This window comes from Neovison vison, chromosome 2 (assembly GCF_020171115.1).
Source record: "Neovison vison isolate M4711 chromosome 2, ASM_NN_V1, whole genome shotgun sequence".
Classification (NCBI taxonomy): domain Eukaryota; kingdom Metazoa; phylum Chordata; class Mammalia; order Carnivora; family Mustelidae; genus Neogale; species Neogale vison.
The window spans coordinates 236,581,002-236,602,500 of record NC_058092.1 but is presented as its reverse complement, the minus strand read 5'-3'; positions in this window follow the sequence as shown (position 1 = coordinate 236,602,500).

The window sequence follows — 21,499 nt, the reverse complement described above, 5'->3', positions numbered from 1 at the left end:
AAAATACTCTGCCAACCTCCTGTGACTCTTTCCAGTCCTCAGAAGTAGAGCTGAGCTGGGTGCCGTGTCGGCCTGTTAGGATGAAGGGCGCTGTCTCCTGGTCACTGACGGAGGCAGGACCCACCGACTTCTGCCAGAACAGCCTCAGCGCCCGATGTCTCCGGCACACACAGGCGCTGGCCCCTGCGGGCTGGGGGTACCACCATGGGAGAGTCACAGGAGCTTTCTCTGTGGACCGTGGCTGCCTGTGCCAGCCCAGGTACGTGCACCATATCTGCATTGGTACGTGCCCAGGTACGTGCACCACTCCGTCCTTCATCTGGGACCACCTCTGTAACGTGTGGGGCCTGGTGTGAAGGAACAAGTCAGGGCCTCTGGTTTGAAAATGACGAAGAGTTTAGGAGCCCGAGGGCAGAGCCTGGAGCCTCATCTGTGCAAGACCCTGGCCCAGCAAGCAGGCCTGGTGTCAGCTCGGCTTGGGACATGGGGCACACCTGCTGAGGAGGACACTGAAGTCATCTCCATTGCACAGATGGGGAACCTGAGACAGAGAGGCTCCATGACTAGCTCTGAGTCGCTCAGCAAATGAGCGAGGGAGCCAGAGGTCTGATTCTGGAGCGCCCTCCTTCCCCCATAACCATGCAGTCCTGCCACTGGCTGGAAACTTGACCAAGAGTTAACGTGTGTCCTCCCGACACAGTGAGCAGCACAGCCTTGCCCGTCCTCAGGCGGCTCCTTCCCATGAGGGGTAGGTGGGGGGAAGTGTGCTATTTTAGGGCCTGAGCTTTCTTTGCAGGAGAGAAACACATGAGTCCTTGCAGTGCGCAGGACTGTCCCCGCGAGTCCTGGAAGCCCCTGACTCTGGGGTCTCTTCCCGGCCTGTTCCCTCTGCCTTGCTCCAGAGCCCCTGACAGGCCCCGTTCTCCCCGGGGGCCAGCGTTCTCTGCAAAGTGCCCATCAAGTGTCCTCTACACGCAGGCATCTTGCAGCCAGCTCCCGTCCACTCTTCTAGGAGGACTAGGGTCCCCAGGCCACACCTTCCCTCGCCAACACCCCGGAGTCACCACTGTATCCTGCCAGCTTCCTGTCACCCTCTGGGTACAGGCTCTCCGTCAATCGCTGGGAGAAGAGAACCCCCGTCAACATTTGGTTTCATGTAAATGTGCTGGATGAGGCCGGAGGATGCACAGCCGGTGGCCTGACATCGCTAATCAGAGGGAGGCCAGCAGGTGCTGAGTGTGGCCGGGGTGACACACTGCTTGCTTCCTGTGTGGCACAGCCCCCACACGGGGCCCACTCAGCCCTTCAGAGTCACCGCCTGGGCCCTTGCTACAGGTACCGGTCTCCTCAGAGAGAGCCTGTCCTGTCCCCAGCACACCCAGCCCCCAGCTTCTGTTCTGCTAGACACTGAGGCCAAGCTTGGACATCTGGCAGGGATGGTGTTGGGAGGCCTCTCCCTCCTCTCACCCCGGGCTGGAATCCTTGCTTTCAGAACACTAGAGAAGGCCAAGACAAGGTCATCAGGTGGGGCTTCGTGATCAGTGGCAGCCACCCAGGGGAGCAAAGAGAAACAATGAACAAACGAGAGCCCTTCATTACTCTGGGTAATAATAATGACTTCGGCACAAACGTCATGTCTACACATGAATGCTCATCAGAGCCCCTTGCCTTGCCTCTTAGCAGCAACAGACATATGGTAAAGCTATTTGTTAAATCTTTAAGAGGACCCACTTCCAGACAGAGATTTCAGAGGCAGAGAGGAAGGAGGGGAGAAGAGGAGGAAAGAAAGAAGGAAGGAAGGAAGGAAGGAAGGAAGGAGAGATTAAATTCTGAATTCACCCTAATTTATAACTGGTGTTATATTTATTTATATAGTCTCTTCTAGGAGTCAACTTTCTTAAGGGACATTGTATATTTCTTATTTTGAAGTGGTAAAATTGTTGAAATCGTAAGTACACCTGCATATCCTACTTGACAACAAAACAATATATTTATAAGAGACAGATGATAAGCCATGGGGCATGTTTCCTCTATCCCTTTCAGCATCACCACCATCAGCATCACCATCATCCCCATCATCATCACCATCATCATCATCATCACCAACATCATCATCACCATCATCAACACCACCATCACCACCACTGTCAACTACCATCTCCGCCATCTCCACCATCATCGTCACCATCATCATCACCAATATCACAACCGTCATCATCAACACCACCACCACCATCACCATAAGCCTCATACCATCCTTACCACCACCGTCACCACCACCGTCCCCACTGTCATCATCCACATCACCACCACCATCACCACCGTCATCATCACCACCATTGTCACCATCATCACCACCACTGTCACAATCACCACCACTGTCACCACCATCACCATCATCACCATCACCACCATCATCACCACCATTGCCAGCAGAACCTTTACTTAAAATCCAATATCTTGGGTAAAAACTCAACCAGACAAGGTCAGGGCTTCTCTGGTAGAAGTGCCGTTGGGGTACTGGCCTCATCTCTCCTGACTCAAGGTGACCTTGGAAAGACAACCCCAACAGAATCCCCAGGGACAATTAGAAACAATTGTTCATGGACACACTCCTGGGGCAAATGAGAAAGGTGGGGCATGGAAAGGGCTAGGGATGGGCACACAGATGGCACAGTAAGTTAGGGGCAGAGTTAGAAGGTCCCAGATATCCAGGCCCCATTACTCTGTGCCTTAACCAAATCCTCCCCAGGGGCTGGTGCCTGACCCACAGCACTGTGAATTAAGTGAATCGACATCAGGAAAATTCTTAGGATCAGGGCCAGACTTAGAGCGAGAAGGGCGAGACACTCACCTTGGTTGCACAAGTGAAGGAGGCAGCCCGCACAGGAGTCAAGGTAAATGGTATTTCATGCAGTCCTTTAAGAAATCATAATTCATGTAAAAATTAACAAATATCAAAATAAATATTTTGGTTAAAAAAATCAAATTTTTCTGTAAAGACAAGATTGGCAGTGCTTGACACAAAGTGAATTCCAAAGATCATTAATATCTGAAATAAATGACATACATTAATTTATACAAGAACTATACAACATGTAATCAGTAAGATATAAAAATGAGGATAACAAAAGGTGTTTTCCAGTGCAAAACAGAATGCTGTAGAGGGGGAACCAAAATTGCTGGCAGAAGCACGAGAACCTACAACAGAGTTGATGGTACACCCAGGTCTCTCCGGTGCGGAGTTTCTAACAGTTCTGAGGTCTAGTTTGCATTTAAAGCCACTTAGATGACTTTCTATGGAAAACCGGAGATGAGGAGGTGTGCAGAGGGGGTCCAGAGTCCAAGGAGTTCCTGGGGGAGTGATTTGGGGCATCCAGAATGGTCCATGAACCTTGTCAAACATGCCCACCCACTAAACAATCTCCCACCTCTGGGCCTTTACACCTGCTGTGCCTTCGTCCCAAGAACTTTTTCTCCAGCTACCCCCTCCCTCCCATCCTCACACCTCTCATCAAGCTTTCTGAATAAAGCCTGCATAGGGGCATTCAGGGGGTCCTGATCCCTTGTATAGTCAAACAGCCCACCACCCACCCCCACCCCCACCACTCCAGAAATCTCAAAGCCCTTCTTCATGTGCATATTATAGTTGTACCACATACTCATGGCTGCCTTCTCCCTGACCAGACCAGATGCTACCTGAGGCCAGGGACTCTGTCTGGGCACCACCTCTGTAGCCCAGCCCTGGCCCATTGGGAATTTCCAGTTAACCCTTGTTGAAGGAATGGGTAAGTAAGGGTTCTGTTGCTTGAGTCAAAAGTAAAACTTTGACATTCACAACAGCACATTGACTCAAAGTCACCTTGCCTTTCTCCCCTAAAGTCCACATTCCTAGAGCATGCTCCAGACCATTCATTCTGTGCAGTCTATCTCCAGGTGTTTTGTGATAAAAGGATTTTGCAGCCTAATAAACTCAGAAAGCATTTGGCTATGAGACACAAGTGTGCCGTCATTGATCTGTGGGGGGTAGATATGCTTTCTCCAGTGTACTTGGCCAGACAGCACCCTTGAGCTGGGCTGTCTGGAAGTCGAGTCTAAGGGAAGCCCCAGCAAGATCTCTGCCATGCACAGAGTGTCACAAGAACATTGTCTAGAGCCGTCCAGCCCAATGTGGTAGCCCCAAGCCCTAGGTTGCCATGGGATGCCAGAGCTGAGGCCAGTTGCTCTGAGATGTGCTCTTGATATCAAATGCACACCAGGGGCACCTGGGTGGCTCAGTCAGTTGAGCATCTGCCTTTGGCTCAGTTCATGATCCCCAGGTCCTAGGATCTAACCCCACATCGGGGTCCTTGCTCGGTGGGAGTTTGCCTCTCTCTCTCTCCCTTTGCTGCCCCCCAACTTATGCTTGCTCTCTCATTCTCTCTCTCCAATAAATAAATAAAATATTTTTAAAAGATACAAATTTCTGGATTATTTGTTCCAGCTCTTTGAAGAATATCGGTGGAATTTTGATCGGAATGGCATTAAAAGTATAGATTGCTCTAGGCAGTATAGACATCTTAACAATGTTTATTCTTCCGATCCAAGAGCATGGAATGGTCTTCCATCTTTTTGTGTCTTCTTCAGTTTCTTTCATGAGTGTTCTGTAGTTCCTTGAGTACAGATCATTTACCTCTTTGGTTAGGTTGATTTACCAGGTATCTTACGGTTCTTGGTGCTATAGTAAATGGAATCAATTCTCTAATTTCCCTTTCTGTATTTTCATTGTTAGTGTATAAGAAAGCCACTGATTTCTGCACATTGACTTTGTATCCTGCCCCGTTACTGAACTGCTGTATGAGTTCTAGTAGTTTGGGGGTGGAGTCTTTTGGATTTTCCATATAAAAAATCATGTCATCTGCAAAGAGAGAGAGTTTGACTTCTTCATTACCAGTTTGGATACCTTTTATTTCTCTTTGTTGTCTGATTGCTGTTGCTAGGACTTCTAATACCATGTTGAACAAGAGTGGTGAGAGTGGGCATCCTTGTCGTGTTCCTGATCTCAGCGGGAAGGCTGCAAGCTTTTTCCCATTGAGGATGATATTCGCTGTGGGTCTTTCATAGATAGATTTGATGAAGTTTAGGAATGTTCCCTCTATCCCTATACTTTAAAGCGTTTTAATCAGGAACAGATGCTGGATTTTGTCAAATGCTTTTTCTGCATCAATTGAGAGGACCTGTGGTTCTTCTCTCTTCTCATATTAATTTGTTCTATCACATTGATTGATTTGCGAATGTTGACCATCCTTGTAGCCCAGGAATGACTCCCACCTGGTCATGGTGGATAATCTTTTTAATGTGCTGTTGGATTCTGTGTGCTAGGATCTTGTTGAGAATCTTAGCATTCATATTCATCAGTGATATTGGTCTGAAATTCTCCTTTTTGGTAGGGTCTTTGCCTGGTTTGAGGATCAGGGTAATGCTGGCTTCATAGAAAGAGTCTGGAAGTTTTCCTTCTGCTTCAATTTTTTGAAACAGCTTCAGGATAATAGGTGTTATTTCTTCTTTGAAAGTTTTGTAGAATTCCCCAGGGAATCTATCAGATCCTGGGCTCTTGTTTTTTTGGGAGGTTTTTGATCACTGCTTCAATCTCGTTACTAGATATGGGTCTATTCAGGTTGTCAATTTCTTCTTGGTTCAATTTGGGGAGTTCATAGTTTTCTAGGAATGCATCCATTTCATCTAGGTTGCTTAGCTTATTGGCATATAACTGTTGATAATAACTTCTGATGATTGTTTCTACTTCCTTGGTGTTAGTTGTGATCTCTCCCTTTTCATTCATAATTTTATGAATTTGGGCTTTCTCTCTTTTCTTTTGGATTAGTGTAGCCAATGGTTTATCGATCTTATTGATTCTTTCAAAAAACCAGCCTCTAGTTTCATTGATACGTTCTACTGTATCTTTGGTTTCTACCTCATTGATCTCAGCTCTAATCTTGATTATTTTCCTTATGTGTGGAGTTGGTTTGATTTGTTGTTGATTCTCTAGTTCTTTAAGGTGTAGAGACAGCTGGTGTGTTCTGGATTTTTCAATATTTTTGAGGAAGGCTTGGATGGCTATGTATTTCCCCCTTAGGACTGCCTTTGCTGTATCCCATAGGTTTTGGACCGAAGTGTCTTTATTCTCATTGGTTTCCATGAATTGTTTCAGTTCTTCTTTGATCTCCTGGTTGATCCAAGCATTCTTAAGCAAGGTGGCCTTTAGCTTCCAGGTGTCTGAGTTCCTTCTGAACTTTTCCTTGTGATTGAGCTCCAGTTTCAAAGCATTGTGATCTGAGAATATGCAGGGAATAATCTCAGTCTTTTGATATCGGTTGAATCCTGATTTGTGACCCAGTATGTGGTCTATTCTTGAGAAGGTTCCATGTGCACTTGAGAAGAATGAGTATTCTGTTGTTTTAGGGTGGAATGTTCTGTATATATCTATGAAGTACATCTGGTCAAACAAAATACACACTGGATTCCAGAGACTTCGGGAGGGAAAAAAAAATAAAATATTTTATTTATGATTTTTATATTGATTAGATGTTCACATAATATTTAGCATACACTGAATAAAATAAATCAATTCTACATTTTTATTTTTATTTTTACACTGTTGACTCTAGAATATGTATAATTGCAAGGTCACTCACATCACCTTTTCCCTGGACAGTGCTGGTCATGAGCTGTTTTCTGGTTCAACCTGTGCCTCACTCAGCATGGACCTGAGATATGGATATAAAGAAGGCCTCAAGCCCAGGCTCCTCAGGCCTCCCCACACCCAGCTGCCAGAAGTATGGTGGCTTCTCTGATGCTGTGGTAGGTGGATGTGGAAGAACAGGACTAGAGTTCCCCTCGGTCCTCATCTGAACTTGTCCCATGGAGGCTCCTGCCCCACTGAGGAACTCCTGTCAGGTGACCAGCCTGCCAGCTGTCTCAAGGTCTTTCATGGGAGACCCAGCACCCTGCTTTCCAGGAGGAGATAACCAGATAATAAAGAATAAAGAATGGGCTCCAAATCCACCTGAGTGCATGGGAGTCAAGGATCTTTAAAAAAAAAAAAAAAATGTTGGTTCATGTTTTAGAGAACAGAGCTTTCAAAATCAAAATCTGCAGCTCTAATGATGTAAACCTATCCCACAGACATTGCCAAGATATGTGGTCTGTATGCATATCCTAATGGAAAAAGGTAATTGATTTTCTCCCCAATTCAGACTTCTGTCCTGACTTGTAAAGATCAGGGTGAGAATGGGTACAGCTGGGAGCAGAAGTTCGTATTTTCTAGAGAATGGCCAAGGGTGAGGATTCCAGGGAGCAGCAGCTAGTGAGGGCCGTCCCTCAGTCTCTCCTGGAAGTGGGGACATAGGCCATCATCTCAATGAGTGAGAGGCCACCTGTGCCCCCAGGTGAGGTGCCGTGAGGATCAGCCAGCAGAATGGGCCCTTCCCTCCCCCTGCACTGGCGGAGCATACAGGTTTCAGACAGCCCTCACCTGGGCTGCCTAAGGACCACCCAGGTTGGAATCATCTGTTATTGTTCTTTTTGGGCTCCAGACTCCGCTGTCCATTCCCCTTCAAACTGCTCCAGCAGAGGATGGAGAACGCTGTCTGTGGGTGGCAGATCCCTGAAGAATGGTCCTCCCTTCAGAATGCAGCAACACCAGTGACATCCCATAAACTGACCGAGCCTCCCGATGTGTTTCTCACCATCTGTAGGGTCAGGGTGCCCCTCTCACTAAGGAGCCCTGGGAAAACTTTAGTGCTGCTTTTTATAATCTTCAGTTCTCTTGGGACCCATAAGAATCTATTTCATCTCTTTTCTCCAGAATGGTTCGCTGATTCTTTGAAAGGCTGCTCCATCGTTCAAGGCCACCCTTTTCACTCACACGGAAGAGAGGGTGGCCATCAGGTGTTTTAGAACATGAAGATGCCATGCAAGGGAATTTTGGCGGCCTGCCCTGTGCCCCAGCTCACGCCCGTGGCCTGCAGTGCTGAGCGTGCTGGGAGTCTGAGCGTGGCCCGGAGATTAGACCTAAGCCTTCAGTCTCTCTCAGGTCCTTAAATAACTGTCTCTCCAGCCTCCCGTCAACGCTGCCCAGAACAGCCACCAGAGCTGCATTTCATCTTAATTCTTAGGCTTCGTCTTTAAAAATCTCCTTCTGGGTTTATTCCATGCCCTTCTCTGCTCACTTAACAGCAAGCCCTGCCCTACAGTCTTGCCCCCCTATTCAGTGCGTTTATCCTCACACGATCTCTCTCATTTAAGGACGATGAGGCAATGCCATAAAATCCCTTCATGTGCTTTGGGACCTGTCAGAAACAGCCCCAAGACAGACCATAGGTGCCTCCCAAGGTCACCTCTGCCGTGAGCCACCCGACATCTGGATAGTTCTCTAGGACATACGTCAGAGGAGGTCATTCACGCTGGCCTTGTAGTTCCAGTCGACCTGTAGTACTTTCTATCCTGGTAAATCCTTTCTTCCCAGCGAGACTGCGTGTTCCCTGTGGAAGGGCCCACATCACATGCCTGCCCCAGCGCAGGTCTGGACGCAGAGATCAGAGGCATTCTCCCTGGACAGTGAGAAAGGAAGACTCCTCCAGGGGAGGGCTATGGCCAGAATGACCCTCTACCAGCAAGGGAACCTGGGAATGTCTTGGGGCCTCTGAGTCTCTTCTCTAGACTGGGAATCATTGCCAGAATGTCTACCTCCCAGGGATGCTTTGAGGGTGAAATGGTATTGGATATGAAAAGAAATGTGTAAATGATAAAATCTAAAGAAACACATAAATTATAAAATCTAAACCGAGCCTTATCAGGGACAGACACTCAAAGGGAAATCAGAGCCCCTACTCTTTACCTCAGTTATATGCTGGAAAATTTTTCTGCCTCTTAGAAGGCGTTTCCCAATAACCTGTTCTCAGGACACATTAGCAGATCAGATTCTTGCCACCTTGTGCTTCAGACCTGGCCTGAATGGGAGACTAGGTTTCGGGATCTGCAGGTGATACCCAGAGACAAAGCTGCAGGGGAGTCTGAACACCAAGCAGGTGGCCATACCTGGCCACACCCCTTGCACTTGGGATAGATGATCTGCTTTCCCAGGACAGAAAGCTGCTTATTGTGCTCAGAAAGTCATTACAAAGATGTGTCATTGAGCTGGTCCCTGGTATGAACAAAAGGGTCTCAATCCTGGAGACTGAGGAGTCGTGAAAAACATACCTTAGAATTCGTTGCCTATGGGAAAGGAGAAGGTAGCATTTATGTATTGCCTCCCAACCCCAGTTGGTCTAGCTTTGTCCCATGGCATGTTAGCCCCCTCACACTTGCTAGTTGGTGCCTGTGTTAGAACAGACAGGTGAGTTTTCACAGGTGCCCCATGCAAGGGGACAGAAAGCAAAGCATGCCTCTGAAGCCATTGAGGACAGCTGGCTGCTTCAAGAATGACTGGAGTTAACAGATGAATCAAGGGGACAGAAAGTGCGTAAAAAGGTATCCAATCTATTCCATAGGTATGTTGTCATAGCTCAGAGCTGGAAAGGAAACCATCTTCCGTAAGATGTTTTCCCCAACCAGAGCTGCAAGTGTGTGAATCAGTGTCATGGCTGAGGCAATAGACTCTACTAACCAGAGAAAAGAGAGCAAACGGAGAGGAATTTCAATATAAGTCATTACTAAAGCCTCCATGGGATAAAGAGCAGATTAATTTATATGAAATGCCAAGAAGTAGTGACTAAAAAAGACTAGGTGGTTATAAAACAAGAAGACAGTTATGGAAAATAAGACCAATTAGAAATTGGGGAATGAAAAATAGAATTATGGAAGAACACAAGAGATGACTATATAGTTAATGAGTCACCAAAGAAAAACAACTAATTAACCACGAGACACAGAAAGCAGAGTAGGACAAAAGAACAGCTCAACGTAGAGCTGACTTCTCGTCAGCTTCAACAGAACAGGAGACAATAAAACAACATCTTCAAGATGCTGAAGGAAAGTAATTGCAGACCTTAAATTGTGTACTCATTCCACTTACCATTCAATATTGCAACTCAAATAGGGATATTTTTCAGACTGACAACAAATCAGAAAAATATGAAAAATACTTAGGGATGCATTGCAAGAAAAGATCAAAACAGAACAAAACAAAACTTCACCAAGCAAGTAATGAAACTTAGGAAGAGCCAATAAGTAATGAAATTTGGCAAACAGCAAAAAATAAATAGGTGAACAAATAAATTTGGGGAAAGAGACAGAAACTGATATTGAAGCAGAATAATAATAATGACCCAATTGTAAAGGTTTTAACTTCTGGGCACATGCTGTGGAATGAATGTTCGTGTGCCTTTCCCTCAATTTATACATTGAAGCCAGAACCCCCAGTGTGCCTGTATTTGGAGATGAAGCCTCTAAGGAGGTAATTAGCTTAAAAGAGGTTGTAAGGGTGGAGGCTTTGTCTGATACTATTAGTATTCTTTTTAGAAAAGACATGGAAGAGCTCCCTTTCTCCTTTTCTCTCTTCTTCCCTCTCTCACCTTCGCTTTCCCTCCCCTACACCCCATCTCTCCCTCTCTCTTTCTCTTTCCAAGTGAGAACACAGTGAGAAAGTGGTTGTCTGCAAGCCAGGGAAAGAGCTCTCCTTGGACATCTAGCCTCTAGAACCACGAGGAAAGAAAGTGCTGCTGTTTTAGGATGCCCAGTGTGTGTTATTTTGCTATGGTATCCAGAGATGACTAAGACCCATATATACCAATAAGCACAAAACAAACTTCTAGGCAATGCTGTGGGAGTTAGGGGAAGGTTTGGGGCGGGGGTGTGTGTGTGAAGGTGTGTGAAGGTTCTTGTCTTGCTGGAATGTATACTTAAATTTTAAGGTTTGTCACTAATATACTGGACTCAAAGACACTACTGTACGTCCAGCAAGGGAAAATGGTATCAAATAACATGCAGACCGAGAGAGAGAACAAGCAACAATGTGATCCATTTTGAACACACTTTACAGGAGATCCATATAAAATACCACTGTCACTCGGAAGTCATCGTGGATGTGAAGAAAAAATGTCTGACTTGAAAGACGTAACCATTCTTTAGAAAAAGAAGAGAAATAGCATAAAATAAAATTGGGTATTCTCTGCTTTGTTTATTCTTTGGCTCTGAGATACCCACAAGCCCATACTGTCCCCATCAGAGTGTCAGCCTGTTACACTGGAAATCAGTATGGATGTGGGTGGGTGGGGACCCTGACATTCAGCACAACAAAAATTTCCCATTCTCCCAAGAAACCAGTGTCTTTGCATTTTAGGGTCAAGGTGAATCTCGTAACTGATCATATTCTCCTTACTGCTTTGGGTGCCAGGGAAGAGCACATCTTCAGTCAGGAGCTAATTCTGGCGGTCAGGAAAGACAAGATCTACTTACCTTACATTTGCTCCCCTCCATTCTGCTATTCATAATTTGTTTCTTCTTTGACCTAAGGTCATGTTTATCTGTTTTGCTTCCCCAACCACCAATGGGTGACCTTGAACAAGTAACTTTGCTTCCTTGTGCCTCATGTAAACGAAATGAAAATGATTAATAGAGCCTCTGTTTGAGGGTTAAACGAGTTGTGTGTGTCGCTCACAACAGGTGGGTGGTACTCAGGGTGCCCACGTAGCTCCAAAGATGCAGTTCTCATTACAGCATCACTACAGCAATGCTATTTTGCAAGCTGTCTCAGGCAATGGGATGGGATGGTATTGGAACCAACAATAACACTTATTTGATGAACGTTGGACAGGAATGTAATGTACTAAGCTGGATTTTCAGTCTTTAGCATGCTTCTAATGAGACGGATGAGTACACAGGTAAGGGTGCACAGATTTTGTGAGAAGACACAGGGATCTCATCGTGCACTGGTAGAAAGTGCGAGGGAGAGATGCAGCAACTTCCGTGACCATTGCTACTCTTGCCAGGAAGCCTGGAGCGAGTACTGCCAAGACACTGAGCAAAACATACATATAATGGGGGCAAGCCATCAGAACCGCAGAGAAAATCCCAAGGTCAATGGTCAAATCCCGGAGTTCTTACTGAGCACTTGTCATGGCGGTACTATGCTAATGGTTTTATATAGGTTCTGTCATTTAATCCTTACAGTGACCTAATTATCAGAAATTTAGAGACAAGGACACAGAGGATTAAAGGGTTTAAGTAACATGCCCAAGGTTGCACAGCAGACCCCCAACGGGTGCCCCTCAGAGTCCCAGCCTGGAACCATGGCCCAACGTCTTCATTCTCTGAGCAGTTTGCCCTGATGCGAGTGAAGCATCAGCCTTGCTAAAGGCCAGTTTTCTACGGCGCTGATAGCAGGCGCCTCTCCAGAGGGTTTGGAGAGCTTTGCCACTGTGCTGCTTATTCCCATCGGGCACAGTGAGGCTCAGAGGGAGCAGGTGGTCCAGCTGCCTGAGACCAAAGCGCCTCCAAGAGCACAGAGTGTTCCACCTCAGGCTCCCAGGCCAACGATCAACCCCCGTGGGGAGCCTCCTCTCTCATCGCGGATGTAGCCCTATGTGAGCCCGAGGCCGACACTGTATACCATGAGAACAGCAGGGACTGGCACCAACGGCTTTAGACAAAGACTAGAGAATTAAGTTTTAAGTTTCCCAAGCAACCCATGTTTGTAAAATGGTTCTGTACTTACAGTTGTCACCCGAGGCTAACACAGCCTGGGTCACCTGCTCCCTTAGGGACCCCCCAGGGCCCTCTCTGGACATGCCCCTGCCTGTCCCCCAACACTTCTTCAGCTCTGTGTTCTGCATACTTATTAGAATACACTTCCTTTCATGACTTGAGAGAAAAGCAGTCTGAAAACGTCAATTCATACTACAAGGTGAATGCTCCAGCCGCTCTGTTGTACATTTTAATCATCCCCTCCTTTCTATTGCTAAGGGGGTGTTCCCTTGTGTGCATAGCACAGTCTGTTTATCCATGCACCTGTTGGCGGACTGTCTGGCTGTGTCCGACTGTTCGCCTCACACATGAAGCCGCCGTGCTCTTCGCAGAGTCCTGCAGCTCGTACAGGAAATCTCTTAAGAGAGAAAGAAACAGTCTGAACAAGGCAGTCTTGTCTAAGTAGGCCTGGCCAAGGACCCTCGCCCACCACCTCCTTCCCTGAGCAAGCTGTGGCCTTGTACAGGGGCCTTCTTGAGGCCCATTAGCTCTGCTTTTTCTCCTGACTCTAAGACGCGAGCTCTCCACTTCAGCCGCGGACCAGCCCCTTCCCCAGAACCAGCCCCCTCCGAAGCGGAGCAAACGAGGGGCCAGCACTTGGGCTTCGCCAAAGGTGGCGGATTAGTCATGATCATGCATAATTTATGTGGAGTTTGTGCAGCCCTGAAAATAGGCCAAGGCATATTTTAGAAAGTAAATCAGACTTGATGAATTGGAAATGCTACGTGGCATTGTTCATTTCCTGGGAGCCTGCTTTGTCGCTCTCCGACCAGCGTGACTCAGTTTCCTCTCTTGGAGCCGTCGGAACCTCTGGCCTGCCCTGTGCCGGCTGGACCCGTCCTCCTGCAGCGTCAGGTGAGCTCCGAGCAGGCGTCTCTGCTGCAGCCTCTCTCCTCACAGGGGAGCAAGGCCGAGTTGCCGCATGGTATTTTAAGACAGACCTGAATCACCAATTCCCGTTTAAAAAACAAGCACACAAACATAGAACCAGCAAAGGGGCTTAGGCCGCACCAGCGGGCTGCTGCCAACAGGACCGTGCGCCTTTAAGAAGCAAAAATTAATGCAAAGCTTATTACAATCCCGGTGGTTGCGAACGCTGTGTCTGTTCCACTGCCCAAGTGTCTGAATTTCAGCTTCAGATGAGTGTGGCCTGCTGGGATTTGAGCTGCCAGTTTAATTAGTGTTCAGTAATTTCAATAATGAGTGACAATTCATTGGGGCTTTTAGGTTGGTCTTCTGTTCAGAAGCAAATCAATAATCCACAGTTTTTCCCCTTCTTTAAAGACAAGAAAGTGGCATGTGAGTTACATCAGATGAGAGAAAATAAATGAGAGAGCCTTCCAGTCCCTCAGTAACTTGAGAGGCAATTGGCTTTAATGGTGTGGGCAGCCTCCCGGTTTGTTGATGTTATTGGAGGAACAGAAAGGTCATTAGTAGCTGGAAAGAGGCGCGCGGATTCTCACAGTAAACAGTTTGCCCTCGCTGTAACCATAGTGATTTGGGTAAATGAACACAGGTATACGGATTACTGCTGTATTCCCCAGGCTGCCTATATTATTGCCTCCGAAGATATAAAAACAATTGAGGCTAATTGTATGAGAGTGAGTTTATTACAAACATAAATGGAAAGAAAAAAGAAAACCAGAGATGTTCTCTCCAAGACTGCCGCACCTCTCCTCGGCGCCCGCACCCGCATCCCGGACCTGCGCACCTGCCAGCGGCGAGCTCGCGGGCACCTGCCGGGGCGCGGCGCGCTCACGGGCACCTGCCGGGGCGCGGCGCCCGGAGTCTAGGGGCTGCCGGCTGGGCTGCCGGGGCTCCGCGGCCGGGGCGGGTCGCTCGCTGCAAGCCCACGGCCACCGTGCTCCCCGGCGCAATCCGGACTCAGCAATTACTTTTTACTGCTGGTGGCTCCGCCGGGCAGAGGTTCTTCAAAGCCAGGGAAAGGCATTTATCTCAGCTGGGACATGGGGTGGCACGCCTGTCCCCAGCCAGTGGCTGAAAAGTTACCGGCATTACAGCGGTACCCTGCCAGTCGGCGGCCGCGGTGGCTTTTTTGTAAACTCGCATGGTTTCTTTTGTTACAGCTACAAAGACTCCGTCTTCATAAGGTGTTGTGATTTGCGGTATACAAACCCATTAAAAAAACACAAATGAAATCCCCAGCTGGGAAGGTCAAGTCTAATGAGGTGGGCTGTTGCGAGGAGTGGTAGCTCACAGCACCCCCGTGTAGGCCAGAGGTGCTGCCGTGAACAGCTGCTTATAATTACCGTCACCTGACACCCCTCGTCCACCTGAGGTGCTATGTTCTTGCTCACAAGAGAACAGATTAATTGTATATCAACTGATATACATAAAAAAGGGTTTGATAGAAGGCTTAATAAAGTAACATTAAATAGGCAATCCCACTGAAATTCTAATGTGTATATTCTTAATTAAATTCCCTTGCACAGCACAGTAACTCAGGTGCCTTCCGCTTCCTTTCGCACTCACTGCATCGAAAGCCGGCAACCAGGGCGGAAGGGAAGGCGGGTGTCCGAGGCAATCGCGCTCTCCTGCTTCCACCCTCCCAGCCCACCCCGGAGAGGACCGGCGAGAAAAGATGGAGAAAAGCAACTCACAGGTGGTGCCCCAGCTACGACGGGGGTCTACACGGACCTGGAGCATTCGGATGCTGAAGCATCCCTTCTCGCCCCGTTAGGACCGCCCTGCTCTCTCTGTCCCAGGGAGAAGGCATGGCCACGTGAAAATAAAGATATAATTCAAAGGACGGAAGGAGTGGGAGAAGGAGGATGAGGACGAGCAGGCGAAGAAGATGAAACAGGGGGAGGAGGGGGTATAAGGTACTGGAAGACGGCGAGAGAAGGAGAAAGAGCAGAGACGCAGTCAGCAGCCCCGATCTGCTCTGGAGAGTAACCGTTGAGCCAGAGAAGAATAAATATGTGTTTAAAACCAACATGCAGAGGCAATGATGCGGCTGTAATTCATTAACTGCCTTGAAGTGAGTTGTGCCGACGCACCTCGCCCGGTTTGAGAACATCTGCGCCGGGAACGAGCACCTCGGGCAATGCTCTCGCAGCCGCCCGATTGTGCCGCGTTGGGGAAATTGCAGATTTTCCTTGCAGGGCTAAAAGTAATTCTTCTGCTACAAGGGAGAAGAGAGGAATAAAACAAGGCAGGTGAGGTGCCGTGCTCTTGTCCAAGGATCTGCATGGAAATAACCATGGGATAGATAAAGACAGAAGCTTTGCCGAATTGTCCAGAAAACAGTATGATATTTGGTCGTATGCAGGCTTACGACATGATGAGAAAAAAAACAAGTGTTTTGGAGCTCCAAACTAAAGATACTGCCTTGTGTGCTTCCCTGTGGAGAGTTGAGGAGAATTTCCCAGCTATTAGAAGGATTGGGACTCTGCAGGGGTGGCCAGGAATATGGGGGAGGGAGAGGGGCAGGGAGACACTCTCGTACAGCCTCTGAAGCCAACTGGCTTCCCGCCCTGAGAGCTGAATGTTGCCAGTAGGAGGAACGATCTAGACTCCTCGGTGCCCACGCCGTGCATAGCACTGTCAAAGGAAATATGGACTCAGAACAGAAGAACTGCCTTAAGTCTGGGCTCTGCCACAGGGAAGCTTGGAGCCCACGGGCTAGATGCTGGTCCCGCCATTACCTGGTCCCAGAGGCCCTACAGGATGGCTCATTCTCGTCTGCATCCATTCACTGACTCTCCGCTGAGATTCTCGTCTGCATCCATTCACTGACTCTCCGCTGAGTCCCTCCGCTGTGCCAGGCCTGCCTTGTGCTCTAGGGCGGGAACACCGCCATGTCTCACGTGAATGGAGCTTGCGTTCCTCCTGCGGATGTGAAACCAGTCCAACGACGCCGTGTCTGACGGCTGCGCGTCCTGCGGAGAGACAGACTACCTACAGACGAGGGTGGGCATGAATGCCTGTCTGGAAGGGCCTGTCCTCCTTGTGCTGAAAGAACCAGACTGGCAAAGGTGACAGAAGGCACTCAGGGCCTAGGAAAACGCAGGACAAAGATCTGGAGCAGAAGTGACCTTGGTCTGCAGGTGAGGCCAGGAAGGGGGGCAGGCAGGGGCTGGTCATGGTGAGACAGGTGCCGGATTCTGACTGCGGTGAGAAACTCTAGAAAGTCATGAGTTAAGGACCATTCTCCTGTGCTCCCTGGGAAGTTATCATGACTGGGAAACCGCGTGGGGAGGAGCACGGAGCTGAGAGCAGGCAGAAGGAGGAGGGCTGCTCAGAGATAGTGGTGACCCGACCAAGGACTGTGGCTGCTCGATGGAGAGACAGGGCCAGATCTGGGACATGTGGGGGATGGAGAACTGAGATACGGCTCCATGGGAATGTGAGGACCACTCCAAGTCTGCATCCCGGGCCACAGGGTTTGGAGAGACGGAGACCAGCAGAGCAGGTTGAAGGTATCAGAATTCAGCCAGATGCCGCCGGACACCTGGGTGCCTACCAGACACCTGGGTGCCTACCGGACATCTGGGTGCCTACTGGACAGCCAGATGCCTATAGGACACCTGGATGCTTCCCAGACAAGTGGGCAGTTAGGAGGGGGTAGCGAGAGAGAATGCAGATGCTCTTAGTGAATGTTGACACAGAAAATTTAAGGTAGGGATGAAAACAGCAGAGCCACAAATTGTTCTGAGTCACATTCGTGATTCCGCTGTCACCGTGAATCTGGCCTGGAAATGAGCATCGCATCTCACATAGCATGTCAGTGAAATCTGAAAAATAAGTAAATGTACACACACATACACACACACACACACGTGCACACACATGCAAGCCCATATACACATGTGCGTGTGCACACATACACACCTGCCCGTCCATGCACAGAGGCACACAGGCACGTGCATGTACATAGACACATATACCACACATGCACACATGTGTACAGGCCCAGGGAACACACATGCAACAGCTGCACACACACACACACACTACACAGACACACAGACATACTCTCAGGGCCCAGGAAAACTAGAATCTCTTTCCAGTCAGGACCCGGGACACAGTGGGTGACCCACCAGCTGGTTTGCTGTACTCTGGCCTAGAGATTCAGTGGCGAGGGCCCAGCTCCCTCTGCCTGCCACCCCACGTACAGCCTGAGTCCCCGCAGGCCCAGCCACGGGCGGCACAGGCTGTGGGGGGCATCTTGGAGGAGATGCCGATGTGCTTCTCCGGGTCACGGGTGTCTCTGCAGCAGGCCACCCTTCTAAGCCTTCGCTGGCGCGCTCCTGCCCGCCAGGTGAAGTCTCTGTGGCTGAGCTTCCCCTTGTGCCCACCATGTCACCCCAGGCCTGCCTGACCTCCTCCACCAGGGACGTTTCTGCCCGTGCGGTTTGGCCAAGCTGAGCTCCCAATTACTCCATAAATGCTTCCTGCTTCCTACTCCACAGGCCTTGGCTCTGGCTGGTCCCTCGTTACCACAAACATCCAGTGATGCTTGTTGACTCACGAATCTCATAAGACAGGTAAGCTCCGGGACCAGCGGCCGCGCCAGTGTCAGCACAACACCCAGCAGCTGGGTGAGGCCTGAAAAACGTCTGCCACAGGTTTCCCAGAGGGACTTTCCCCAAACAACCAGATGTCCCACATTATGGGGAAAAACAATGAGACATTGCTTCTGGAAACCCTACAGCCAGGAACATGGCTCCTGGTAGCTAACACCAACCAGAAACTGGGTCTTGGAAGAAATCAAGGCCACTAATGCATTGTCGGTCAGATGTCTCTTGAAGATATTTGAAGGATATTTAGTTCTGAATGATTCTGAGAAACCTATCTGCCCAAAAGAGAGGCTGGAAAATCCTTGCCATTGTTGTGTACCATCTTTGTTGTCCATTTGGTAACTGCCCATAAGTTGTACCTGAGGGAGGGAAGGCTATGGGTCCGGCCTGTATGGGGCTGTCAGGCTAGGGAAGAACTATGCCAGGCCCCTCCCCAGATGCATCTCGTGGAATCGTCACCAACCATGGGAAAGGCATATTATTATCCCATTAGGAAACTGAATCTCAGATAGATTAAGAAACTGTCTGAGGCCACCCAACTTGGTAATGGGGGAGTCTCGACTTTGGACTTTGGTATTTTCGAGGAATTTCTAAAGACCGCCACTCACTAAGGAATGGGAAACCTTGTCCATCCAATGTCACTGTTAGAACTCCAGATCTTCATAGCCAAATCTAAGGTAAAAAGAGTAAAGATTTAAAAATCTGATCCACAAAATACATATTTCACTCTTGGGGCGTGAAATGCCTAGCAATGTCTCCCTTTGGCTTTGAGCTGATGGGACTGAAGAGCCTCAACATCTGCCTGCACCAGAGAGAGAGCCTAGATGGGGACACACAGTGGCAGAGTTGTAACTCCCCGGAACTTATGAGGAATGGCCAACAGAGGCCACGCAGGTTTGCTCGGCTTTCCCTGCTGGGATTATGGAAGTCACGTCGATTGTGGCCACCGGTTCATCAACAATTAGGGCTTTCTTGGGCAAGCCTCACCCCGACAATACTTCTCACATAACGAGTTGCCCTTCTAGTCTGACTGCCTTGCTCTTTCATGCCGAACTCCTTGTCTCAGCAGGATATGACAGAACGTGCTGACCTTCCCGGCAAGCTCACCCGTCATGTTCTCCTGTGAAGCAGAAAGACGCCACAAATACAGACTCCGACGGGGCACAGGGCAGAGCTTTCAGAGAGACTGATTCCGTAAGTGCCAGTACTGCTGTGAGAAACAGGTGCCCACTGTGTGTGAGGAATGGACACCTACTGTGTGTGAAGAAGGGGCGCCACTGTGTGTGAGGAACAGACACCCGGGATGTGCGAGGAATGGGCATCCACTGCGTGTGAGGAATGGGCACCTACTGCGTGTGAGGAACAGGCACTCACTGTGTATGAGAAATAGGGCACCCACCGTGTGTAAGGAACAGGCACCTATGATGTGTGAGGAACGGGCACCCATGTGTATGAGGAATGGACACCTACTGTGTGTGAGAAAGAGGATACCTACTGTGTGAGGGACAGGCAGCCATGATGTGTGAGGAATGGACACCCACTGTGTGTGAGGAATGGGCATCCGTTAGGTGTGAGAAATAGGGCACCTACTGTGTGTGAGGAATGGACACCTACGGTGTGTGAGAAATAAGACACCCACTGTGTGTGAGGAACAGGAACCCATGATGTGTGAATAGGCACCCACCGTGTGTGAGGAATGGGGCACCTACTTTATATGAAAAATGGGGCACCTAATGCCAGGCTGGCCTCCGAATGCCCCCTGCTTAGTAGGACACTTCCCTTGTCCACCCAGGCCTTCTTCTAGAAGACAGGGAACAGTCCAGAGAAGTTTCCAGAAGGAAATCCTGAAAGTCAGAACCTGTCCCTGGGCCTCATGGCCTATAGCCTACAGGACAGCAGCAGGGACTAGGCGGCAGGCTGCGGCCTCCGTGCACAGGACGCAGGGCAGGGAGAGTGGAGGACACCAGAGTTCTGCCCCAGCCCCCCCAAACCCCCCGCCCCGCTGCTGGGCTACACTTCCGTGTTCCAGGCTTCAACTCACTTCCACTAAAATAACAGGTTTGAAAGAAATGGTGTCCAGGTGCCCCACCTCTCCGAAGCCCATCTCTGCCCCTTTATTCACTCCTTCTTGTGATGTCCTTCTGGGCGTAGGCCACAGCGACCGGGACAGGACCCATCCCACCCCTACCCTGAGCGGAGCCTTGACAGCCCGTGGTGGACAGAGCTGCTGGGAGCTGAGGGGAGGCGGTGGGCTGCCCCCTCCGCCAGCGCGTCTCTGTGAGCAGTCCCCCCACGTCCCCGGCTGCAGCCAGAGGGGAGCAAGGAGACCCTCGTCATTATTTTGCATCTGTGCCCTCTAAGGGTCGGGGCTCGGGAGGTGGTGGCAAGGCAAGGTAGGGGCCACAGCTGGGAGGAAGGGCAAAAGTCCTGCAGGCGTTTGGAAAACTGTCACTTTAAAATATGGGTAACCCCACCCGGGCTTCCAGGCGGGGCCAGCCCCCGCTGATGAGGAAAGGGGCTGGCAGGAATGGAAACCCACAGGCGACCCGAGTGGACCCCATCCTGCCTTGGGGCAACTACCATGTGTTTTTCAAAAAGGAGGGAGAAGAGAACTGCCCGGCCAAAGGGCCCAGCAGTGTGCAAAGGGGGTGCATAGGCACAGCAGGTGTGAGCGCACGCCCATCCGGCATCCAGCTGCAACCCCGTGCCTGTTCCTCAGCCTCTGCCACTCATCGTAGCGATTTCTTTAACCTTCCAGATTAGCAATTTCTTTAACCTTCCAGAGGGATATGACTTTGGAAGAACTTGAGAAGTCCGTCATGTGGCCAGGAGTCGCCCCGTGCAAACTGGCCACAAGCCGGGTCAAATGATTAAATTTCATGATCTGAGTTGCACTGAAATCACGTGTGTGGCTTTTAAATCCCAGTAGTTGGTGATTTTTTTTTTTTAATATCTGCCAAACAGAACAATGAGACCCTTTTAAATCCCCCAGTGAGCAACTATTAAAACCACAATTTACAACTGTGCATATCATCTAACGTGTTAACCAGGTGTTCTAGTGTTATTGTTTGAAATTCTACCTTGGTTTAAATCAAATGAAGAAAAGCCAAAAGTCCAATTAAAATCCCACATTGCCTCTTTATCGAGGGTAGGTGAAAGACATTTGTTATCGATTTAATGGCAGAAATCTCATAAAATGGGAGACCATCCTTTCTTCTTCCTAACTTATTTCT